The sequence below is a fragment of the Rana temporaria genome, chromosome 1 (genome assembly GCF_905171775.1).
Source record: "Rana temporaria chromosome 1, aRanTem1.1, whole genome shotgun sequence".
Lineage (NCBI taxonomy): Eukaryota > Metazoa > Chordata > Amphibia > Anura > Ranidae > Rana > Rana temporaria.
In genome coordinates this window covers 560,832,309-560,856,465 of record NC_053489.1, presented here as the reverse complement: position 1 = coordinate 560,856,465, position 24,157 = coordinate 560,832,309, and the positions used below count along the sequence as shown (strand labels likewise).

Below are 24,157 nucleotides of genomic sequence, written 5' to 3'. Positions count from 1 at the left end.
GACTATCTTCCCCTCTTTCAAAAAAACTATTAAGTTTATGTATAAAAAGCAGGTTGTGGGGAGATATGTGAAAAAGGAAAAAGGTACAGCGGGGAGATATATTCTGCGTGATATATCTGCGTGTTTGTCTGCGTGCTTGCTCCGGGGGCTCTATATGGGTTGTGGCTGGCACCTGAGGGCTAGGGGAACTGGAGGAATCTTGCCAGAAACTTGGCATCCTTTTAGGTTGGGTCCGAAGACAGAATTTCTTCTGCTTCAACCCTGAACTCATGTTAAAACCAGTGCTTTGCTATGTTCAACCCATCTTCTTCCACAAAAAAAAAGGCAAACAACTCTATATACATATATACAATGTATCATAGTACCTTATGTGCCATAAACAATACAAATAATAAATGCACAAATTCCCTTTGATATTCTGGCACACTCAACCCAATTTCTTAATTCATTCCAAACTCCTCCTTCCCTTCACAAGTACGGAAGGAGGGGTGAGGAGGCGATGATATTTGAGGCGATTCACTGCGGAACCTCACTCATAAACAATACTTTTTCAAATGCTTTGTTTCTGTCAGCCAACGGACCCCAGACACTGATTGACTACTTAACCGCTGTCAACAAAAATAGAATGGCAATTAACCGTTTGCCACCGCGGCCGCTTTTCTGTAAACAGAGGGTTTCACCCGTCTTTTTGGTCTGGGGGTCCATTGACCCTTAACATCAGCATTTGCAATTTTACATATTTTACTCACAGTGTGATTTACTCATAGAACACCTTTGTTCGTAGAGGTACAAGACTCTCATGTACCCTCACATAATTACAAACAATCACTTTATATACAATATCACCTTTACACAAATACACAAATACCGATTATTTTACATTTGTCACATGACAGAAAAGAACAGGGACAGAGGTCTGATTTTTCCCTCAGTTCTTCCCAACTGCTTTAGGCCTAACAAAAGAAATAGCATTTCCTTTGAACCGTAAACAGCTCCCCTCTGTCATCCGCAAACTATATACAACCAGGGCGTCTTAGTGTTATTTACAATATCTTAGTAACAGAGCTACGAGGTCAAAACTGTCTTTGTTTAATGTTTTCCCAGTAAAAACTGTAAACTCCCAGAGTTATGCGTTTTCCAAAAACGCTTTGTGTTTCCAAAACACTTTATTTTACTATCTGACCTCTGTCTAAATTACACAGATGGTCGCAAAGATTCGTCTTTTTGCTGGGTTTGACCTGTAGATCACCCTTTACTAGACAGCTTTACCTTAAAAATGCAGAAGGGGGTGTAACTTGTAAGTCTGATTCCCCTTCTGCCCCCCTTACTGGTCCCTTGTCAGTGTCCATAGCTACTCCAGGAATATCCCTTTCTGCTAACGGGGGCTGGGTATTTAGAGTCCCCATAGGGACGGTCTGTGCACTATCTTGCTTTGCAGCTGATAACTGCGCAGCGGGCTTCTGTGCCAAATTTTTTGTCACGGGCTGAGCTTGGTATACTGCTGCAGCCGAAAATCCCTTATCTGACACTGTTAGCGTGGGGTAAAAACATTTCACATCCTCTTGTGGGGGTGGCTTTCCCATTATTTGTGAAATGTCACAGGGGTCCAGGTGATACAGTGACCGGGGGCAAACTAAAAGATTGTTTCCCCCCCTTTCTACCTGACCCCGGAGTCCTTCAACAGTTAACCCTTCCTTGAAAACAATTGGCACATGTAGGTTTAACCTCAGCACCTGGACTCTGGGTTTACCATTGCGAAATAACTGACCCTTTCCCATCCTTGACCGATAGCCACCTGGCATGCTTGCTAATAAGTATGTGTGGCTGCCGCAATAACAAAACAATACACCCACAACACATTCAGAACATCTGCGAGACATTAATAATGTTCTTATACTCTAGAATATGTCTGATTTACTGTAATATCAAACCAATAGTCTACTTACATTATCCTGGGCACTTAACAGGCACTAAACAATATTCTTATTACTTCTATACAGGAGTATACTTATACAAGACCTCAAAAATGTAGGGGTGCAGACTGGCGCTGACTGACTTTAGACAGTCCCAGAGTGTTTGTTCGGGCGGCTCCTGTTTGCGGGAGTTTTAATATAAACCGTCAAAACAGAGAATGAACTCCTGCAAATGGCCCAGAGTTTGCCCCATGAACTCTTGTGGCACAGGGAAATGGCAATTAACTTTATACCACAACTGGTTGTTGCAATAGCGTTTTGGGCGGGCTGATGTAACAGATAAATGGTGTAAGTTATATGGTGTCTCACTAATATATCTGATAATGTGGAAGTTATGGCTAGGTCCTGTATGTTTCAGTAATATTCCACTCCTACAATATTCACAGAGTATATTATGGAACGACATCTACGTTTTGTATCACAAACAAAATTATCTTATTACTCTATGCGATAGAAAGATAAGCAAAGTAACCTGAGTTATCGGAACAACGTGCCAATCTATTTTGTGTATACACCTTAAAATTTATAGTCACCCTGGACTTTGATGCGTTAACGCTCTATGTGTTTCCAAAACACTTCATGCGTTTTCCAAAAACGCTTTGTGTTTCCAAAACACTTCCTTAGTCACCTAGGACTATGCAAAGACTTTCTAAAAGTCTTATTTGTGTGTGTTTCCAAAACACACCGTACTCCCTTTCCCACACAGATTTAAAAACTTCACATAATCGCGAGCAATATGTCAAGGTAAGGTAAAAATAAATTTAAACACGTACCTTGAATATTGCCGCCATCATGCTGCCGATACTACGCCAGTTGAAGGGGTTAAGTACTATCACGATCGGTCCCCATTGTTCCTCATAACACAGACAGCGCCGGAAATCACTTCTGAACCCAGAAATTGCACACTGAGACGAGTTCAGGGAAATGATCTAATGGTATATCTTTATTCATGGCTTTTATAATATTCTACAAGTAATAAGATAACAGAAGAAATTAACCTGGTCATACATCAGGTGGAAGTACTAATATGGTCTTAGCATCTTATGGTACAACAACAAGTTTATCAGCAGACATGTTCTCATAACAATACATTGAAATGCGTCTTTAACACAGAACTCTGTCTGTATACGCCAAAACATAAGATAAGCGTTAAAGGTCGAATAACAAGCTATGTTCTATAAACAAATGGTTACTTAGAACAGGCTAAAACAGAGAGAGAGAATAATAATGTCTTGACGAGATGAATATAAGATGGATACTTATTCCTAAGATGGAGTCACAGTGGCTCACATCCTTTCAGATTGGAGTAGGGAATTTGAGAGGATGGGAGAGCCCCTGGGGAAATCCCAGAGGCCAGCATGGGAGGAAGTGTTGAGGGAGCTAGCAAACAGGAGTTCTTGGAAGGAGAGAAAAGAGTAGGGAGTTGCAATAGTCAAGGCGAGAGATATCAAGAGAGTGAAGTGGACGTTTGGTGGTGTCATTGGTTAAGATGGGGCATTCTTTGGAATTCTTATTGAGGTGAAGGTAGCAAGATGTGGACAGTAAATGGTTGTGGGGCTGACAAAAGAGGACACAGTAAAAAATTAGTGCCTAAACCTGGAATGAGGGAAGGGAACAATAGAATGCAGGTTAGCTTACCTATCCCTCTCATTGTTCTGAATTCAACGGGGTACCTCCAATTTTGCTGATATCAACGCTCAAGAGAAGCCTGAACCACTATGCGCTATCATTAACTTTTTACGGCAAATCCTCTTCACTACAGCTCCCTTATGAATGGAATCCATTACTTTATAGCATTAGAGCAGCATCACTATGAACAAGAACTATATAAAACCGACTCTGGTGGGACTCGAACCCACAACCTTTGAATTACTACACCAGCTAGAAGTCCAATGCACTATCCATTGCGCCACAGAGCCCTCTCTGAGGATGTTGTCAGAGGACCTTGCCTGAGGAACTATCCAAGTCGTAGCAAATAAACACATCCGAATACTGGTCGCTACTAAATAATAGGGATGAGCTCAAGATCTGGTCCAGATACAGTTTAAGATTGAAATCTACCTGCTTGGGCATGTGCCTTAGTGCTAGATCTTTTGATCTTTAGGTGGGAACCGAAGCTCATGTTAAGTAGCAGTATTTGTACCGTTGATGAGTTGCTGGAGAAAGGAAAAGCTCAGCTATTAGGTAATGGCAGGAAAGACTTCCCTGAAGAGATGAGTTTCCAGAGATCACCTGAGGCATACATAGTGGGAAATAGCCATATAGATTGGAGTAGGGAATTTGAGAGGATGGGAGAGCCCCTGGGGAAATCCCAGAGGCCAGCATGGGAGGAAGTGTTGAGGGAGCTAGCAAACAGGAGTTCTTGGAAGGAGAGAAAAGAGTAGGGAGTTGCAATAGTCAAGGCGAGAGATATCAAGAGAGTGAAGTGGACGTTTGGTGGTGTCATTGGTTAAGATGGGGCATTCTTTGGAATTCTTATTGAGGTGAAGGTAGCAAGATGTGGACAGTAAATGGTTGTGGGGCTGACAAAAGAGGACACAGTAAAAAATTAGTGCCTAAACCTGGAATGAGGGAAGGGAACAATAGAATGCAGGTTAGCTTACCTATCCCTCTCATTGTTCTGAATTCAACGGGGTACCTCCAATTTTGCTGATATCAACGCTCAAGAGAAGCCTGAACCACTATGCGCTATCATTAACTTTTTACGGCAAATCCTCTTCACTACAGCTCCCTTATGAATGGAATCCATTACTTTATAGCATTAGAGCAGCATCACTATGAACAAGGACTATATAAAACCGACTCTGGTGGGACTCGAACCCACAACCTTTGAATTACTACACCAGCTAGAAGTCCAATGCGCTATCCATTGCGCCACAGAGCCCTCTCTGAGGATGTTGTCAGAGGACCTTGCCTGAGGAACTATCCAAGTCGTAGCAAATAAACACATCCGAATACTGGTCGCTACTAAATAATAGGGATGAGCTCAAGATCTGGTCCAGATACAGTTTAAGATTGAAATCTACCTGCTTGGGCATGTGCCTTAGTGCTAGATCTTTTGATCTTTAGGTGGGAACCGAAGCTCATGTTAAGTAGCAGTATTTGTACCGTTGATGAGTTGCTGGAGAAAGGAAAAGCTCAGCTATTAGGTAATGGCAGGAAAGACTTCTCTGAAGAGATGAGTTTCCAGAGATCACCTGAGGCATACATAGTGGGAAATAGCCATATAGATTGGAGTAGGGAATTTGAGAGGATGGGAGAGCCCCTGGGGAAATCCCAGAGGCCAGCATGGGAGGAAGTGTTGAGGGAGCTAGCAAACAGGAGTTCTTGGAAGGAGAGAAAAGAGTAGGGAGTTGCAATAGTCAAGGCGAGAGATATCAAGAGAGTGAAGTGGACGTTTGGTGGTGTCATTGGTTAAGATGGGGCATTCTTTGGAATTCTTATTGAGGTGAAGGTAGCAAGATGTGGACAGTAAATGGTTGTGGGGCTGACAAAAGAGGACACAGTAAAAAATTAGTGCCTAAACCTGGAATGAGGGAAGGGAACAATAGAATGCAGGTTAGCTTACCTATCCCTCTCATTGTTCTGAATTCAACGGGGTACCTCCAATTTTGCTGATATCAACGCTCAAGAGAAGCCTGAACCACTATGCGCTATCATTAACTTTTTACGGCAAATCCTCTTCACTACAGCTCCCTTATGAATGGAATCCATTACTTTATAGCATTAGAGCAGCATCACTATGAACAAGGACTATATAAAACCGACTCTGGTGGGACTCGAACCCACAACCTTTGAATTACTACACCAGCTAGAAGTCCAATGCGCTATCCATTGCGCCACAGAGCCCTCTCTGAGGATGTTGTCAGAGGACCTTGCCTGAGGAACTATCCAAGTCGTAGCAAATAAACACATCCGAATACTGGTCGCTACTAAATAATAGGGATGAGCTCAAGATCTGGTCCAGATACAGTTTAAGATTGAAATCTACCTGCTTGGGCATGTGCCTTAGTGCTAGATCTTTTGATCTTTAGGTGGGAACCGAAGCTCATGTTAAGTAGCAGTATTTGTACCGTTGATGAGTTGCTGGAGAAAGGAAAAGCTCAGCTATTAGGTAATGGCAGGAAAGACTTCCCTGAAGAGATGAGTTTCCAGAGATCACCTGAGGCATACATAGTGGGAAATAGCCATATAGATTGGAGTAGGGAATTTGAGAGGATGGGAGAGCCCCTGGGGAAATCCCAGAGGCCAGCATGGGAGGAAGTGTTGAGGGAGCTAGCAAACAGGAGTTCTTGGAAGGAGAGAAAAGAGTAGGGAGTTGCAATAGTCAAGGCGAGAGATATCAAGAGAGTGAAGTGGACGTTTGGTGGTGTCATTGGTTAAGATGGGGCATTCTTTGGAATTCTTATTGAGGTGAAGGTAGCAAGATGTGGACAGTAAATGGTTGTGGGGCTGACAAAAGAGGACACAGTAAAAAATTAGTGCCTAAACCTGGAATGAGGGAAGGGAACAATAGAATGCAGGTTAGCTTACCTATCCCTCTCATTGTTCTGAATTCAACGGGGTACCTCCAATTTTGCTGATATCAACGCTCAAGAGAAGCCTGAACCACTATGCGCTATCATTAACTTTTTACGGCAAATCCTCTTCACTACAGCTCCCTTATGAATGGAATCCATTACTTTATAGCATTAGAGCAGCATCACTATGAACAAGAACTATATAAAACCGACTCTGGTGGGACTCGAACCCACAACCTTTGAATTACTACACCAGCTAGAAGTCCAATGCGCTATCCATTGCGCCACAGAGCCCTCTCTGAGGATGTTGTCAGAGGACCTTGCCTGAGGAACTATCCAAGTCGTAGCAAATAAACACATCCGAATACTGGTCGCTACTAAATAATAGGGATGAGCTCAAGATCTGGTCCAGATACAGTTTAAGATTGAAATCTACCTGCTTGGGCATGTGCCTTAGTGCTAGATCTTTTGATCTTTAGGTGGGAACCGAAGCTCATGTTAAGTAGCAGTATTTGTACCGTTGATGAGTTGCTGGAGAAAGGAAAAGCTCAGCTATTAGGTAATGGCAGGAAAGACTTCCCTGAAGAGATGAGTTTCCAGAGATCACCTGAGGCATACATAGTGGGAAATAGCCATATAGATTGGAGTAGGGAATTTGAGAGGATGGGAGAGCCCCTGGGGAAATCCCAGAGGCCAGCATGGGAGGAAGTGTTGAGGGAGCTAGCAAACAGGAGTTCTTGGAAGGAGAGAAAAGAGTAGGGAGTTGCAATAGTCAAGGCGAGAGATATCAAGGGAGTGAAGTGGACGTTTGGTGGTGTCATTGGTTAAGATGGGGCATTCTTTGGAATTCTTATTGAGGTGAAGGTAGCAAGATGTGGACAGTAAATGGTTGTGGGGCTGACAAAAGAGGACACAGTAAAAAATTAGTGCCTAAACCTGGAATGAGGGAAGGGAACAATAGAATGCAGGTTAGCTTACCTATCCCTCTCATTGTTCTGAATTCAACGGGGTACCTCCAATTTTGCTGATATCAACGCTCAAGAGAAGCCTGAACCACTATGCGCTATCATTAACTTTTTACGGCAAATCCTCTTCACTACAGCTCCCTTATGAATGGAATCCATTACTTTATAGCATTAGAGCAGCATCACTATGAACAAGGACTATATAAAACCGACTCTGGTGGGACTCGAACCCACAACCTTTGAATTACTACACCAGCTAGAAGTCCAATGCACTATCCATTGCGCCACAGAGCCCTCTCTGAGGATGTTGTCAGAGGACCTTGCCTGAGGAACTATCCAAGTCGTAGCAAATAAACACATCCGAATACTGGTCGCTACTAAATAATAGGGATGAGCTCAAGATCTGGTCCAGATACAGTTTAAGATTGAAATCTACCTGCTTGGGCATGTGCCTTAGTGCTAGATCTTTTGATCTTTAGGTGGGAACCGAAGCTCATGTTAAGTAGCAGTATTTGTACCGTTGATGAGTTGCTGGAGAAAGGAAAAGCTCAGCTATTAGGTAATGGCAGGAAAGACTTCCCTGAAGAGATGAGTTTCCAGAGATCACCTGAGGCATACATAGTGGGAAATAGCCATATAGATTGGAGTAGGGAATTTGAGAGGATGGGAGAGCCCCTGGGGAAATCCCAGAGGCCAGCATGGGAGGAAGTGTTGAGGGAGCTAGCAAACAGGAGTTCTTGGAAGGAGAGAAAAGAGTAGGGAGTTGCAATAGTCAAGGCGAGAGATATCAAGAGAGTGAAGTGGACGTTTGGTGGTGTCATTGGTTAAGATGGGGCATTCTTTGGAATTCTTATTGAGGTGAAGGTAGCAAGATGTGGACAGTAAATGGTTGTGGGGCTGACAAAAGAGGACACAGTAAAAAATTAGTGCCTAAACCTGGAATGAGGGAAGGGAACAATAGAATGCAGGTTAGCTTACCTATCCCTCTCATTGTTCTGAATTCAACGGGGTACCTCCAATTTTGCTGATATCAACGCTCAAGAGAAGCCTGAACCACTATGCGCTATCATTAACTTTTTACGGCAAATCCTCTTCACTACAGCTCCCTTATGAATGGAATCCATTACTTTATAGCATTAGAGCAGCATCACTATGAACAAGGACTATATAAAACCGACTCTGGTGGGACTCGAACCCACAACCTTTGAATTACTACACCAGCTAGAAGTCCAATGCACTATCCATTGCGCCACAGAGCCCTCTCTGAGGATGTTGTCAGAGGACCTTGCCTGAGGAACTATCCAAGTCGTAGCAAATAAACACATCCGAATACTGGTCGCTACTAAATAATAGGGATGAGCTCAAGATCTGGTCCAGATACAGTTTAAGATTGAAATCTACCTGCTTGGGCATGTGCCTTAGTGCTAGATCTTTTGATCTTTAGGTGGGAACCGAAGCTCATGTTAAGTAGCAGTATTTGTACCGTTGATGAGTTGCTGGAGAAAGGAAAAGCTCAGCTATTAGGTAATGGCAGGAAAGACTTCCCTGAAGAGATGAGTTTCCAGAGATCACCTGAGGCATACATAGTGGGAAATAGCCATATAGATTGGAGTAGGGAATTTGAGAGGATGGGAGAGCCCCTGGGGAAATCCCAGAGGCCAGCATGGGAGGAAGTGTTGAGGGAGCTAGCAAACAGGAGTTCTTGGAAGGAGAGAAAAGAGTAGGGAGTTGCAATAGTCAAGGCGAGAGATATCAAGAGAGTGAAGTGGACGTTTGGTGGTGTCATTGGTTAAGATGGGGCATTCTTTGGAATTCTTATTGAGGTGAAGGTAGCAAGATGTGGACAGTAAATGGTTGTGGGGCTGACAAAAGAGGACACAGTAAAAAATTAGTGCCTAAACCTGGAATGAGGGAAGGGAACAATAGAATGCAGGTTAGCTTACCTATCCCTCTCATTGTTCTGAATTCAACGGGGTACCTCCAATTTTGCTGATATCAACGCTCAAGAGAAGCCTGAACCACTATGCGCTATCATTAACTTTTTACGGCAAATCCTCTTCACTACAGCTCCCTTATGAATGGAATCCATTACTTTATAGCATTAGAGCAGCATCACTATGAACAAGGACTATATAAAACCGACTCTGGTGGGACTCGAACCCACAACCTTTGAATTACTACACCAGCTAGAAGTCCAATGCGCTATCCATTGCGCCACAGAGCCCTCTCTGAGGATGTTGTCAGAGGACCTTGCCTGAGGAACTATCCAAGTCGTAGCAAATAAACACATCCGAATACTGGTCGCTACTAAATAATAGGGATGAGCTCAAGATCTGGTCCAGATACAGTTTAAGATTGAAATCTACCTGCTTGGGCATGTGCCTTAGTGCTAGATCTTTTGATCTTTAGGTGGGAACCGAAGCTCATGTTAAGTAGCAGTATTTGTACCGTTGATGAGTTGCTGGAGAAAGGAAAAGCTCAGCTATTAGGTAATGGCAGGAAAGACTTCCCTGAAGAGATGAGTTTCCAGGGATCACCTGAGGCATACATAGTGGGAAATAGCCATATAGATTGGAGTAGGGAATTTGAGAGGATGGGAGAGCCCCTGGGGAAATCCCAGAGGCCAGCATGGGAGGAAGTGTTGAGGGAGCTAGCAAACAGGAGTTCTTGGAAGGAGAGAAAAGAGTAGGGAGTTGCAATAGTCAAGGCGAGAGATATCAAGAGAGTGAAGTGGACGTTTGGTGGTGTCATTGGTTAAGATGGGGCATTCTTTGGAATTCTTATTGAGGTGAAGGTAGCAAGATGTGGACAGTAAATGGTTGTGGGGCTGACAAAAGAGGACACAGTAAAAAATTAGTGCCTAAACCTGGAATGAGGGAAGGGAACAATAGAATGCAGGTTAGCTTACCTATCCCTCTCATTGTTCTGAATTCAAGGGGGTACCTCCAATTTTGCTGATATCAACGCTCAAGAGAAGCCTGAACCACTATGCGCTATCATTAACTTTTTACGGCAAATCCTCTTCACTACAGCTCCCTTATGAATGGAATCCATTACTTTATAGCATTAGAGCAGCATCACTATGAACAAGGACTATATAAAACCGACTCTGGTGGGACTCGAACCCACAACCTTTGAATTACTACACCAGCTAGAAGTCCAATGCGCTATCCATTGCGCCACAGAGCCCTCTCTGAGGATGTTGTCAGAGGACCTTGCCTGAGGAACTATCCAAGTCGTAGCAAATAAACACATCCGAATACTGGTCGCTACTAAATAATAGGGATGAGCTCAAGATCTGGTCCAGATACAGTTTAAGATTGAAATCTACCTGCTTGGGCATGTGCCTTAGTGCTAGATCTTTTGATCTTTAGGTGGGAACCGAAGCTCATGTTAAGTAGCAGTATTTGTACCGTTGATGAGTTGCTGGAGAAAGGAAAAGCTCAGCTATTAGGTAATGGCAGGAAAGACTTCCCTGAAGAGATGAGTTTCCAGAGATCACCTGAGGCATACATAGTGGGAAATAGCCATATAGATTGGAGTAGGGAATTTGAGAGGATGGGAGAGCCCCTGGGGAAATCCCAGAGGCCAGCATGGGAGGAAGTGTTGAGGGAGCTAGCAAACAGGAGTTCTTGGAAGGAGAGAAAAGAGTAGGGAGTTGCAATAGTCAAGGCGAGAGATATCAAGAGAGTGAAGTGGACGTTTGGTGGTGTCATTGGTTAAGATGGGGCATTCTTTGGAATTCTTATTGAGGTGAAGGTAGCAAGATGTGGACAGTAAATGGTTGTGGGGCTGACAAAAGAGGACACAGTAAAAAATTAGTGCCTAAACCTGGAATGAGGGAAGGGAACAATAGAATGCAGGTTAGCTTACCTATCCCTCTCATTGTTCTGAATTCAACGGGGTACCTCCAATTTTGCTGATATCAACGCTCAAGAGAAGCCTGAACCACTATGCGCTATCATTAACTTTTTACGGCAAATCCTCTTCACTACAGCTCCCTTATGAATGGAATCCATTACTTTATAGCATTAGAGCAGCATCACTATGAACAAGGACTATATAAAACCGACTCTGGTGGGACTCGAACCCACAACCTTTGAATTACTACACCAGCTAGAAGTCCAATGCGCTATCCATTGCGCCACAGAGCCCTCTCTGAGGATGTTGTCAGAGGACCTTGCCTGAGGAACTATCCAAGTCGTAGCAAATAAACACATCCGAATACTGGTCGCTACTAAATAATAGGGATGAGCTCAAGATCTGGTCCAGATACAGTTTAAGATTGAAATCTACCTGCTTGGGCATGTGCCTTAGTGCTAGATCTTTTGATCTTTAGGTGGGAACCGAAGCTCATGTTAAGTAGCAGTATTTGTACCGTTGATGAGTTGCTGGAGAAAGGAAAAGCTCAGCTATTAGGTAATGGCAGGAAAGACTTCCCTGAAGAGATGAGTTTCCAGAGATCACCTGAGGCATACATAGTGGGAAATAGCCATATAGATTGGAGTAGGGAATTTGAGAGGATGGGAGAGCCCCTGGGGAAATCCCAGAGGCCAGCATGGGAGGAAGTGTTGAGGGAGCTAGCAAACAGGAGTTCTTGGAAGGAGAGAAAAGAGTAGGGAGTTGCAATAGTCAAGGCGAGAGATATCAAGAGAGTGAAGTGGACGTTTGGTGGTGTCATTGGTTAAGATGGGGCATTCTTTGGAATTCTTATTGAGGTGAAGGTAGCAAGATGTGGACAGTAAATGGTTGTGGGGCTGACAAAAGAGGACACAGTAAAAAATTAGTGCCTAAACCTGGAATGAGGGAAGGGAACAATAGAATGCAGGTTAGCTTACCTATCCCTCTCATTGTTCTGAATTCAACGGGGTACCTCCAATTTTGCTGATATCAACGCTCAAGAGAAGCCTGAACCACTATGCGCTATCATTAACTTTTTACGGCAAATCCTCTTCACTACAGCTCCCTTATGAATGGAATCCATTACTTTATAGCATTAGAGCAGCATCACTATGAACAAGGACTATATAAAACCGACTCTGGTGGGACTCGAACCCACAACCTTTGAATTACTACACCAGCTAGAAGTCCAATGCGCTATCCATTGCGCCACAGAGCCCTCTCTGAGGATGTTGTCAGAGGACCTTGCCTGAGGAACTATCCAAGTCGTAGCAAATAAACACATCCGAATACTGGTCGCTACTAAATAATAGGGATGAGCTCAAGATCTGGTCCAGATACAGTTTAAGATTGAAATCTACCTGCTTGGGCATGTGCCTTAGTGCTAGATCTTTTGATCTTTAGGTGGGAACCGAAGCTCATGTTAAGTAGCAGTATTTGTACCGTTGATGAGTTGCTGGAGAAAGGAAAAGCTCAGCTATTAGGTAATGGCAGGAAAGACTTCTCTGAAGAGATGAGTTTCCAGAGATCACCTGAGGCATACATAGTGGGAAATAGCCATATAGATTGGAGTAGGGAATTTGAGAGGATGGGAGAGCCCCTGGGGAAATCCCAGAGGCCAGCATGGGAGGAAGTGTTGAGGGAGCTAGCAAACAGGAGTTCTTGGAAGGAGAGAAAAGAGTAGGGAGTTGCAATAGTCAAGGCGAGAGATATCAAGAGAGTGAAGTGGACGTTTGGTGGTGTCATTGGTTAAGATGGGGCATTCTTTGGAATTCTTATTGAGGTGAAGGTAGCAAGATGTGGACAGTAAATGGTTGTGGGGCTGACAAAAGAGGACACAGTAAAAAATTAGTGCCTAAACCTGGAATGAGGGAAGGGAACAATAGAATGCAGGTTAGCTTACCTATCCCTCTCATTGTTCTGAATTCAACGGGGTACCTCCAATTTTGCTGATATCAACGCTCAAGAGAAGCCTGAACCACTATGCGCTATCATTAACTTTTTACGGCAAATCCTCTTCACTACAGCTCCCTTATGAATGGAATCCATTACTTTATAGCATTAGAGCAGCATCACTATGAACAAGGACTATATAAAACCGACTCTGGTGGGACTCGAACCCACAACCTTTGAATTACTACACCAGCTAGAAGTCCAATGCGCTATCCATTGCGCCACAGAGCCCTCTCTGAGGATGTTGTCAGAGGACCTTGCCTGAGGAACTATCCAAGTCGTAGCAAATAAACACATCCGAATACTGGTCGCTACTAAATAATAGGGATGAGCTCAAGATCTGGTCCAGATACAGTTTAAGATTGAAATCTACCTGCTTGGGCATGTGCCTTAGTGCTAGATCTTTTGATCTTTAGGTGGGAACCGAAGCTCATGTTAAGTAGCAGTATTTGTACCGTTGATGAGTTGCTGGAGAAAGGAAAAGCTCAGCTATTAGGTAATGGCAGGAAAGACTTCCCTGAAGAGATGAGTTTCCAGAGATCACCTGAGGCATACATAGTGGGAAATAGCCATATAGATTGGAGTAGGGAATTTGAGAGGATGGGAGAGCCCCTGGGGAAATCCCAGAGGCCAGCATGGGAGGAAGTGTTGAGGGAGCTAGCAAACAGGAGTTCTTGGAAGGAGAGAAAAGAGTAGGGAGTTGCAATAGTCAAGGCGAGAGATATCAAGAGAGTGAAGTGGACGTTTGGTGGTGTCATTGGTTAAGATGGGGCATTCTTTGGAATTCTTATTGAGGTGAAGGTAGCAAGATGTGGACAGTAAATGGTTGTGGGGCTGACAAAAGAGGACACAGTAAAAAATTAGTGCCTAAACCTGGAATGAGGGAAGGGAACAATAGAATGCAGGTTAGCTTACCTATCCCTCTCATTGTTCTGAATTCAAGGGGGTACCTCCAATTTTGCTGATATCAACGCTCAAGAGAAGCCTGAACCACTATGCGCTATCATTAACTTTTTACGGCAAATCCTCTTCACTACAGCTCCCTTATGAATGGAATCCATTACTTTATAGCATTAGAGCAGCATCACTATGAACAAGAACTATATAAAACCGACTCTGGTGGGACTCGAACCCACAACCTTTGAATTACTACACCAGCTAGAAGTCCAATGCGCTATCCATTGCGCCACAGAGCCCTCTCTGAGGATGTTGTCAGAGGACCTTGCCTGAGGAACTATCCAAGTCGTAGCAAATAAACACATCCGAATACTGGTCGCTACTAAATAATAGGGATGAGCTCAAGATCTGGTCCAGATACAGTTTAAGATTGAAATCTACCTGCTTGGGCATGTGCCTTAGTGCTAGATCTTTTGATCTTTAGGTGGGAACCGAAGCTCATGTTAAGTAGCAGTATTTGTACCGTTGATGAGTTGCTGGAGAAAGGAAAAGCTCAGCTATTAGGTAATGGCAGGAAAGACTTCCCTGAAGAGATGAGTTTCCAGAGATCACCTGAGGCATACATAGTGGGAAATAGCCATATAGATTGGAGTAGGGAATTTGAGAGGATGGGAGAGCCCCTGGGGAAATCCCAGAGGCCAGCATGGGAGGAAGTGTTGAGGGAGCTAGCAAACAGGAGTTCTTGGAAGGAGAGAAAAGAGTAGGGAGTTGCAATAGTCAAGGCGAGAGATATCAAGAGAGTGAAGTGGACGTTTGGTGGTGTCATTGGTTAAGATGGGGCATTCTTTGGAATTCTTATTGAGGTGAAGGTAGCAAGATGTGGACAGTAAATGGTTGTGGGGCTGACAAAAGAGGACACAGTAAAAAATTAGTGCCTAAACCTGGAATGAGGGAAGGGAACAATAGAATGCAGGTTAGCTTACCTATCCCTCTCATTGTTCTGAATTCAAGGGGGTACCTCCAATTTTGCTGATATCAACGCTCAAGAGAAGCCTGAACCACTATGCGCTATCATTAACTTTTTACGGCAAATCCTCTTCACTACAGCTCCCTTATGAATGGAATCCATTACTTTATAGCATTAGAGCAGCATCACTATGAACAAGGACTATATAAAACCGACTCTGGTGGGACTCGAACCCACAACCTTTGAATTACTACACCAGCTAGAAGTCCAATGCGCTATCCATTGCGCCACAGAGCCCTCTCTGAGGATGTTGTCAGAGGACCTTGCCTGAGGAACTATCCAAGTCGTAGCAAATAAACACATCCGAATACTGGTCGCTACTAAATAATAGGGATGAGCTCAAGATCTGGTCCAGATACAGTTTAAGATTGAAATCTACCTGCTTGGGCATGTGCCTTAGTGCTAGATCTTTTGATCTTTAGGTGGGAACCGAAGCTCATGTTAAGTAGCAGTATTTGTACCGTTGATGAGTTGCTGGAGAAAGGAAAAGCTCAGCTATTAGGTAATGGCAGGAAAGACTTCCCTGAAGAGATGAGTTTCCAGAGATCACCTGAGGCATACATAGTGGGAAATAGCCATATAGATTGGAGTAGGGAATTTGAGAGGATGGGAGAGCCCCTGGGGAAATCCCAGAGGCCAGCATGGGAGGAAGTGTTGAGGGAGCTAGCAAACAGGAGTTCTTGGAAGGAGAGAAAAGAGTAGGGAGTTGCAATAGTCAAGGCGAGAGATATCAAGAGAGTGAAGTGGACGTTTGGTGGTGTCATTGGTTAAGATGGGGCATTCTTTGGAATTCTTATTGAGGTGAAGGTAGCAAGATGTGGACAGTAAATGGTTGTGGGGCTGACAAAAGAGGACACAGTAAAAAATTAGTGCCTAAACCTGGAATGAGGGAAGGGAACAATAGAATGCAGGTTAGCTTACCTATCCCTCTCATTGTTCTGAATTCAACGGGGTACCTCCAATTTTGCTGATATCAACGCTCAAGAGAAGCCTGAACCACTATGCGCTATCATTAACTTTTTACGGCAAATCCTCTTCACTACAGCTCCCTTATGAATGGAATCCATTACTTTATAGCATTAGAGCAGCATCACTATGAACAAGGACTATATAAAACCGACTCTGGTGGGACTCGAACCCACAACCTTTGAATTACTACACCAGCTAGAAGTCCAATGCGCTATCCATTGCGCCACAGAGCCCTCTCTGAGGATGTTGTCAGAGGACCTTGCCTGAGGAACTATCCAAGTCGTAGCAAATAAACACATCCGAATACTGGTCGCTACTAAATAATAGGGATGAGCTCAAGATCTGGTCCAGATACAGTTTAAGATTGAAATCTACCTGCTTGGGCATGTGCCTTAGTGCTAGATCTTTTGATCTTTAGGTGGGAACCGAAGCTCATGTTAAGTAGCAGTATTTGTACCGTTGATGAGTTGCTGGAGAAAGGAAAAGCTCAGCTATTAGGTAATGGCAGGAAAGACTTCCCTGAAGAGATGAGTTTCCAGAGATCACCTGAGGCATACATAGTGGGAAATAGCCATATAGATTGGAGTAGGGAATTTGAGAGGATGGGAGAGCCCCTGGGGAAATCCCAGAGGCCAGCATGGGAGGAAGTGTTGAGGGAGCTAGCAAACAGGAGTTCTTGGAAGGAGAGAAAAGAGTAGGGAGTTGCAATAGTCAAGGCGAGAGATATCAAGAGAGTGAAGTGGACGTTTGGTGGTGTCATTGGTTAAGATGGGGCATTCTTTGGAATTCTTATTGAGGTGAAGGTAGCAAGATGTGGACAGTAAATGGTTGTGGGGCTGACAAAAGAGGACACAGTAAAAAATTAGTGCCTAAACCTGGAATGAGGGAAGGGAACAATAGAATGCAGGTTAGCTTACCTATCCCTCTCATTGTTCTGAATTCAACGGGGTACCTCCAATTTTGCTGATATCAACGCTCAAGAGAAGCCTGAACCACTATGCGCTATCATTAACTTTTTACGGCAAATCCTCTTCACTACAGCTCCCTTATGAATGGAATCCATTACTTTATAGCATTAGAGCAGCATCACTATGAACAAGAACTATATAAAACCGACTCTGGTGGGACTCGAACCCACAACCTTTGAATTACTACACCAGCTAGAAGTCCAATGCGCTATCCATTGCGCCACAGAGCCCTCTCTGAGGATGTTGTCAGAGGACCTTGCCTGAGGAACTATCCAAGTCGTAGCAAATAAACACATCCGAATACTGGTCGCTACTAAATAATAGGGATGAGCTCAAGATCTGGTCCAGATACAGTTTAAGATTGAAATCTACCTGCTTGGGCATGTGCCTTAGTGCTAGATCTTTTGATCTTTAGGTGGGAACCGAAGCTCATGTTAAGTAGCAGTATTTGTACCGTTGATGAGTTGCTGGAGAAAGGAAAAGCTCAGCTATTAGGTAATGGCAGGAAAGACTTCCCTGAAGAGATGAGTTTCCAGAGATCACCTGAGGCATACATAGTGGGAAATAGCCATATAGATTGGAGTAGGGAATTTGAGAGGATGGGAGAGCCCCTGGGGAAATCCCAGAGGCCAGCATGGGAGGAAGTGTTGAGGGAGCTAGCAAACAGGAGTTCTTGGAAGGAGAGAAAAGAGTAGGGAGTTGCAATAGTCAAGGCGAGAGATATCAAGAGAGTGAAGTGGACGTTTGGTGGTGTCATTGGTTAAGATGGGGCATTCTTTGGAATTCTTATTGAGGTGAAGGTAGCAAGATGTGGACAGTAAATGGTTGTGGGGCTGACAAAAGAGGACACAGTAAAAAATTAGTGCCTAAACCTGGAATGAGGGAAGGGAACAATAGAATGCAGGTTAGCTTACCTATCCCTCTCATTGTTCTGAATTCAACGGGGTACCTCCAATTTTGCTGATATCAACGCTCAAGAGAAGCCTGAACCACTATGCGCTATCATTAACTTTTTACGGCAAATCCTCTTCACTACAGCTCCCTTATGAATGGAATCCATTACTTTATAGCATTAGAGCAGCATCACTATGAACAAGGACTATATAAAACCGACTCTGGTGGGACTCGAACCCACAACCTTTGAATTACTACACCAGCTAGAAGTCCAATGCGCTATCCATTGCGCCACAGAGCCCTCTCTGAGGATGTTGTCAGAGGACCTTGCCTGAGGAACTATCCAAGTCGTAGCAAATAAACACATCCGAATACTGGTCGCTACTAAATAATAGGGATGAGCTCAAGATCTGGTCCAGATACAGTTTAAGATTGAAATCTACCTGCTTGGGCATGTGCCTTAGTGCTAGATCTTTTGATCTTTAGGTGGGAACCGAAGCTCATGTTAAGTAGCAGTATTTGTACCGTTGATGAGTTGCTGGAGAAAGGAAAAGCTCAGCTATTAGGTAATGGCAGGAAAGACTTCCCTGAAGAGATGAGTTTCCAGAGATCACCTGAGGCATACATAGTGGGAAATAGCCATATAGATTGGAGTAGGGAATTTGAGAGGATGGGAGAGCCCCTGGGGAAATCCCAGAGGCCAGCATGGGAGGAAGTGTTGAGGGAGCTAGCAAACAGGAGTTCTTGGAAGGAGAGAAAAGAGTAGGGAGTTGCAATAGTCAAGGCGAGAGATATCAAGAGAGTGAAGTGGACGTTTGGTGGTGTCATTGGTTAAGATGGGGCATTCTTTGGAATTCTTATTGAGGTGAAGGTAGCAAGATGTGGACAGTAAATGGTTGTGGGGCTGACAAAAGAGGACACAGTAAAAAATTAGTGCCTAAACCTGGAATGAGGGAAGGGAACAATAGAATGCAGGTTAGCTTACCTATCCCTCTCATTGTTCTGAATTCAACGGGGTACCTCCAATTTTGCTGATATCAACGCTCAAGAGAAGCCTGAACCACTATGCGCTATCATTAACTTTTTACGGCAAATCCTCTTCACTACAGCTCCCTTATGAATGGAATCCATTACTTTATAGCATTAGAGCAGCATCACTATGAACAAGGACTATATAAAACCGACTCTGGTGGGACTCGAACCCACAACCTTTGAATTACTACACCAGCTAGAAGTCCAATGCGCTATCCATTGCGCCACAGAGCCCTCTCTGAGGATGTTGTCAGAGGACCTTGCCTGAGGAACTATCCAAGTCGTAGCAAATAAACACATCCGAATACTGGTCGCTACTAAATAATAGGGATGAGCTCAAGATCTGGTCCAGATACAGTTTAAGATTGAAATCTACCTGCTTGGGCATGTGCCTTAGTGCTAGATCTTTTGATCTTTAGGTGGGAACCGAAGCTCATGTTAAGTAGCAGTATTTGTACCGTTGATGAGTTGCTGGAGAAAGGAAAAGCTCAGCTATTAGGTAATGGCAGGAAAGACTTCCCTGAAGAGATGAGTTTCCAGAGATCACCTGAGGCATACATAGTGGGAAATAGCCATATAGATTGGAGTAGGGAATTTGAGAGGATGGGAGAGCCCCTGGGGAAATCCCAGAGGCCAGCATGGGAGGAAGTGTTGAGGGAGCTAGCAAACAGGAGTTCTTGGAAGGAGAGAAAAGAGTAGGGAGTTGCAATAGTCAAGGCGAGAGATATCAAGAGAGTGAAGTGGACGTTTGGTGGTGTCATTGGTTAAGATGGGGCATTCTTTGGAATTCTTATTGAGGTGAAGGTAGCAAGATGTGGACAGTAAATGGTTGTGGGGCTGACAAAAGAGGACACAGTAAAAAATTAGTGCCTAAACCTGGAATGAGGGAAGGGAACAATAGAATGCAGGTTAGCTTACCTATCCCTCTCATTGTTCTGAATTCAACGGGGTACCTCCAATTTTGCTGATATCAACGCTCAAGAGAAGCCTGAACCACTATGCGCTATCATTAACTTTTTACGGCAAATCCTCTTCACTACAGCTCCCTTATGAATGGAATCTATTACTTTATAGCATTAGAGCAGCATCACTATGAACAAGGACTATATAAAACCGACTCTGGTGGGACTCGAACCCACAACCTTTGAATTACTACACCAGCTAGAAGTCCAATGCGCTATCCATTGCGCCACAGAGCCCTCTCTGAGGATGTTGTCAGAGGACCTTGCCTGAGGAACTATCCAAGTCGTAGCAAATAAACACATCCGAATACTGGTCGCTACTAAATAATAGGGATGAGCTCAAGATCTGGTCCAGATACAGTTTAAGATTGAAATCTACCTGCTTGGGCATGTGCCTTAGTGCTAGATCTTTTGATCTTTAGGTGGGAACCGAAGCTCATGTTAAGTAGCAGTATTTGTACCGTTGATGAGTTGCTGGAGAAAGGAAAAGCTCAGCTATTAGGTAATGGCAGGAAAGACTTCCCTGAAGAGATGAGTTTCCAGAGATCACCTGAGGCATACATAGTGGGAAATAGCCATATAGATTGGAGTAGGGAATTTGAGAGGATGGGAGAGCCCCTGGGGAAATCCCAGAGGCCAGCATGGGAGGAAGTGTTGAGGGAGCTAGCAAACAGGAGTTCTTGGAAGGAGAGAAAAGAGTAGGGAGTTGCAATAGTCAAGGCGAGAGATATCAAGAGAGTGAAGTGGACGTTTGGTGGTGTCATTGGTTAAGATGGGGCATTCTTTGGAATTCTTATTGAGGTGAAGGTAGCAAGATGTGGACAGTAAATGGTTGTGGGGCTGACAAAAGAGGACACAGTAAAAAATTAGTGCCTAAACCTGGAATGAGGGAAGGGAACAATAGAATGCAGGTTAGCTTACCTATCCCTCTCATTGTTCTGAATTCAACGGGGTACCTCCAATTTTGCTGATATCAACGCTCAAGAGAAGCCTGAACCACTATGCGCTATCATTAACTTTTTACGGCAAATCCTCTTCACTACAGCTCCCTTATGAATGGAATCCATTACTTTATAGCATTAGAGCAGCATCACTATGAACAAGAACTATATAAAACCGACTCTGGTGGGACTCGAACCCACAACCTTTGAATTACTACACCAGCTAGAAGTCCAATGCGCTATCCATTGCGCCACAGAGCCCTCTCTGAGGATGTTGTCAGAGGACCTTGCCTGAGGAACTATCCAAGTCGTAGCAAATAAACACATCCGAATACTGGTCGCTACTAAATAATAGGGATGAGCTCAAGATCTGGTCCAGATACAGTTTAAGATTGAAATCTACCTGCTTGGGCATGTGCCTTAGTGCTAGATCTTTTGATCTTTAGGTGGGAACCGAAGCTCATGTTAAGTAGCAGTATTTGTACCGTTGATGAGTTGCTGGAGAAAGGAAAAGCTCAGCTATTAGGTAATGGCAGGAAAGACTTCCCTGAAGAGATGAGTTTCCAGAGATCACCTGAGGCATACATAGTGGGAAATAGCCATATAGATTGGAGTAGGGAATTTGAGAGGATGGGAGAGCCCCTGGGGAAATCCCAGAGGCCAGCATGGGAGGAAGTGTTGAGGGAGCTAGCAAACAGGAGTTCTTGGAAGGAGAGAAAAGAGTAGGGAGTTGCAATAGTCAAGGCGAGAGATATCAAGAGAGTGAAGTGGACGTTTGGTGGTGTCATTGGTTAAGATGGGGCATTCTTTGGAATTCTTATTGAGGTGAAGGTAGCAAGATGTGGACAGTAAATGGTTGTGGGGCTGACAAAAGAGGACACAGTAAAAAATTAGTGCCTAAACCTGGAATGAGGGAAGGGAACAATAGAATGCAGGTTAGCTTACCTATCCCTCTCATTGTTCTGAATTCAACGGGGTACCTCCAATTTTGCTGATATCAACGCTCAAGAGAAGCCTGAACCACTATGCGCTATCATTAACTTTTTACGGCAAATCCTCTTCACTACAGCTCCCTTATGAATGGAATCCATTACTTTATAGCATTAGAGCAGCATCACTATGAACAAGAACTATATAAAACCGACTCTGGTGGGACTCGAACCCACAACCTTTGAATTACTACACCAGCTAGAAGTCCAATGCGCTATCCATTGCGCCACAGAGCCCTCTCTGAGGATGTTGTCAGAGGACCTTGCCTGAGGAACTATCCAAGTCGTAGCAAATAAACACATCCGAATACTGGTCGCTACTAAATAATAGGGATGAGCTCAAGATCTGGTCCAGATACAGTTTAAGATTGAAATCTACCTGCTTGGGCATGTGCCTTAGTGCTAGATCTTTTGATCTTTAGGTGGGAACCGAAGCTCATGTTAAGTAGCAGTATTTGTACCGTTGATGAGTTGCTGGAGAAAGGAAAAGCTCAGCTATTAGGTAATGGCAGGAAAGACTTCCCTGAAGAGATGAGTTTCCAGAGATCACCTGAGGCATACATAGTGGGAAATAGCCATATAGATTGGAGTAGGGAATTTGAGAGGATGGGAGAGCCCCTGGGGAAATCCCAGAGGCCAGCATGGGAGGAAGTGTTGAGGGAGCTAGCAAACAGGAGTTCTTGGAAGGAGAGAAAAGAGTAGGGAGTTGCAATAGTCAAGGCGAGAGATATCAAGAGAGTGAAGTGGACGTTTGGTGGTGTCATTGGTTAAGATGGGGCATTCTTTGGAATTCTTATTGAGGTGAAGGTAGCAAGATGTGGACAGTAAATGGTTGTGGGGCTGACAAAAGAGGACACAGTAAAAAATTAGTGCCTAAACCTGGAATGAGGGAAGGGAACAATAGAATGCAGGTTAGCTTACCTATCCCTCTCATTGTTCTGAAATCAACGTGGTACCACCAATTTTGCTGATATCAACGCTCAAGAGAAGCCTGAACCACTATGCGCTATCATTAACTTTTTACGGCAAATCCTCTTCACTACAGCTCCCTTATGAATGGAATCCATTACTTTATAGCATTAGAGCAGCATCACTATGAACAAGGACTATATAAAACCGACTCTGGTGGGACTCGAACCCACAACCTTTGAATTACTACACCAGCTAGAAGTCCAATGCGCTATCCATTGCGCCACAGAGCCCTCTCTGAGGATGTTGTCAGAGGACCTTGCCTGAGGAACTATCCAAGTCGTAGCAAATAAACACATCCGAATACTGGTCGCTACTAAATAATAGGGATGAGCTCAAGATCTGGTCCAGATACAGTTTAAGATTGAAATCTACCTGCTTGGGCATGTGCCTTAGTGCTAGATCTTTTGATCTTTAGGTGGGAACCGAAGCTCATGTTAAGTAGCAGTATTTGTACCGTTGATGAGTTGCTGGAGAAAGGAAAAGCTCAGCTATTAGGTAATGGCAGGAAAGACTTCTCTGAAGAGATGAGTTTCCAGAGATCACCTGAGGCATACATAGTGGGAAATAGCCATATAGATTGGAGTAGGGAATTTGAGAGGATGGGAGAGCCCCTGGGGAAATCCCAGAGGCCAGCATGGGAGGAAGTGTTGAGGGAGCTAGCAAACAGGAGTTCTTTGAAGGAGAGAAAAGAGTAGGGAGTTGCAATAGTCAAGGCGAGAGATATCAAGAGAGTGAAGTGGACGTTTGGTGGTGTCATTGGTTAAGATGGGGCATTCTTTGGAATTCTTATTGAGGTGAAGGTAGCAAGATGTGGACAGTAAATGGTTGTGGGGCTGACAAAAGAGGACACAGTAAAAAATTAGTGCCTAAACCTGGAATGAGGGAAGGGAACAATAGAATGCAGGTTAGCTTACCTATCCCTCTCATTGTTCTGAAATCAACGGGGTACCTCCAATTTTGCTGATATCAACGCTCAAGAGAAGCCTGAACCACTATGCGCTATCATTAACTTTTTACGGCAAATCCTCTTCACTACAGCTCCCTTATGAATGGAATCCATTACTTTATAGCATTAGAGCAGCATCACTATGAACAAGGACTATATAAAACCGACTCTGGTGGGACTCGAACCCACAACCTTTGAATTACTACACCAGCTAGAAGTCCAATGCGCTATCCATTGCGCCACAGAGCC

At 44.0% G+C, this 24,157-nt stretch overlaps 22 non-coding genes across 22 annotated transcripts; all 22 read right to left on the bottom strand.

Moving 5' to 3' along the window:
• Positions 1-3,807: 3,807 nt before the first annotated feature.
• On the bottom strand, positions 3,808-3,892 carry TRNAR-UCU. The gene is given in 2 exon segments: positions 3,808-3,843; positions 3,856-3,892. It is a non-coding gene; the product is annotated as a tRNA-Arg (tRNA).
• Positions 3,893-4,772: 880 nt separating this feature from the next.
• Positions 4,773-4,857, bottom strand: TRNAR-UCU. The gene is given in 2 exon segments: positions 4,773-4,808; positions 4,821-4,857. It is a non-coding gene; the product is annotated as a tRNA-Arg (tRNA).
• Positions 4,858-5,737: 880 nt separating this feature from the next.
• Positions 5,738-5,822, bottom strand: TRNAR-UCU. Its single transcript is given in 2 exon segments — positions 5,738-5,773; positions 5,786-5,822. It is a non-coding gene; the product is annotated as a tRNA-Arg (tRNA).
• An 880-nt stretch (positions 5,823-6,702) lies between these two features.
• Positions 6,703-6,787, bottom strand: TRNAR-UCU. Its single transcript is given in 2 exon segments — positions 6,703-6,738; positions 6,751-6,787. It is a non-coding gene; the product is annotated as a tRNA-Arg (tRNA).
• Positions 6,788-7,667: 880 nt separating this feature from the next.
• TRNAR-UCU lies at positions 7,668-7,752 on the bottom strand. The gene is given in 2 exon segments: positions 7,668-7,703; positions 7,716-7,752. It is a non-coding gene; the product is annotated as a tRNA-Arg (tRNA).
• An 880-nt stretch (positions 7,753-8,632) lies between these two features.
• Positions 8,633-8,717, bottom strand: TRNAR-UCU. Its single transcript is given in 2 exon segments — positions 8,633-8,668; positions 8,681-8,717. It is a non-coding gene; the product is annotated as a tRNA-Arg (tRNA).
• An 880-nt stretch (positions 8,718-9,597) lies between these two features.
• Positions 9,598-9,682, bottom strand: TRNAR-UCU. The gene is given in 2 exon segments: positions 9,598-9,633; positions 9,646-9,682. It is a non-coding gene; the product is annotated as a tRNA-Arg (tRNA).
• Positions 9,683-10,562: 880 nt separating this feature from the next.
• Positions 10,563-10,647, bottom strand: TRNAR-UCU. The gene is given in 2 exon segments: positions 10,563-10,598; positions 10,611-10,647. It is a non-coding gene; the product is annotated as a tRNA-Arg (tRNA).
• Positions 10,648-11,527: 880 nt separating this feature from the next.
• On the bottom strand, positions 11,528-11,612 carry TRNAR-UCU. The gene is given in 2 exon segments: positions 11,528-11,563; positions 11,576-11,612. It is a non-coding gene; the product is annotated as a tRNA-Arg (tRNA).
• Positions 11,613-12,492: 880 nt separating this feature from the next.
• On the bottom strand, positions 12,493-12,577 carry TRNAR-UCU. The gene is given in 2 exon segments: positions 12,493-12,528; positions 12,541-12,577. It is a non-coding gene; the product is annotated as a tRNA-Arg (tRNA).
• An 880-nt stretch (positions 12,578-13,457) lies between these two features.
• Positions 13,458-13,542, bottom strand: TRNAR-UCU. The gene is given in 2 exon segments: positions 13,458-13,493; positions 13,506-13,542. It is a non-coding gene; the product is annotated as a tRNA-Arg (tRNA).
• An 880-nt stretch (positions 13,543-14,422) lies between these two features.
• On the bottom strand, positions 14,423-14,507 carry TRNAR-UCU. Its single transcript is given in 2 exon segments — positions 14,423-14,458; positions 14,471-14,507. It is a non-coding gene; the product is annotated as a tRNA-Arg (tRNA).
• An 880-nt stretch (positions 14,508-15,387) lies between these two features.
• TRNAR-UCU lies at positions 15,388-15,472 on the bottom strand. The gene is given in 2 exon segments: positions 15,388-15,423; positions 15,436-15,472. It is a non-coding gene; the product is annotated as a tRNA-Arg (tRNA).
• Positions 15,473-16,352: 880 nt separating this feature from the next.
• On the bottom strand, positions 16,353-16,437 carry TRNAR-UCU. The gene is given in 2 exon segments: positions 16,353-16,388; positions 16,401-16,437. It is a non-coding gene; the product is annotated as a tRNA-Arg (tRNA).
• An 880-nt stretch (positions 16,438-17,317) lies between these two features.
• TRNAR-UCU lies at positions 17,318-17,402 on the bottom strand. The gene is given in 2 exon segments: positions 17,318-17,353; positions 17,366-17,402. It is a non-coding gene; the product is annotated as a tRNA-Arg (tRNA).
• An 880-nt stretch (positions 17,403-18,282) lies between these two features.
• On the bottom strand, positions 18,283-18,367 carry TRNAR-UCU. The gene is given in 2 exon segments: positions 18,283-18,318; positions 18,331-18,367. It is a non-coding gene; the product is annotated as a tRNA-Arg (tRNA).
• An 880-nt stretch (positions 18,368-19,247) lies between these two features.
• Positions 19,248-19,332, bottom strand: TRNAR-UCU. The gene is given in 2 exon segments: positions 19,248-19,283; positions 19,296-19,332. It is a non-coding gene; the product is annotated as a tRNA-Arg (tRNA).
• Positions 19,333-20,212: 880 nt separating this feature from the next.
• On the bottom strand, positions 20,213-20,297 carry TRNAR-UCU. The gene is given in 2 exon segments: positions 20,213-20,248; positions 20,261-20,297. It is a non-coding gene; the product is annotated as a tRNA-Arg (tRNA).
• Positions 20,298-21,177: 880 nt separating this feature from the next.
• Positions 21,178-21,262, bottom strand: TRNAR-UCU. The gene is given in 2 exon segments: positions 21,178-21,213; positions 21,226-21,262. It is a non-coding gene; the product is annotated as a tRNA-Arg (tRNA).
• Positions 21,263-22,142: 880 nt separating this feature from the next.
• TRNAR-UCU lies at positions 22,143-22,227 on the bottom strand. The gene is given in 2 exon segments: positions 22,143-22,178; positions 22,191-22,227. It is a non-coding gene; the product is annotated as a tRNA-Arg (tRNA).
• An 880-nt stretch (positions 22,228-23,107) lies between these two features.
• TRNAR-UCU lies at positions 23,108-23,192 on the bottom strand. Its single transcript is given in 2 exon segments — positions 23,108-23,143; positions 23,156-23,192. It is a non-coding gene; the product is annotated as a tRNA-Arg (tRNA).
• Positions 23,193-24,072: 880 nt separating this feature from the next.
• Positions 24,073-24,157, bottom strand: TRNAR-UCU. Its single transcript is given in 2 exon segments — positions 24,073-24,108; positions 24,121-24,157. It is a non-coding gene; the product is annotated as a tRNA-Arg (tRNA).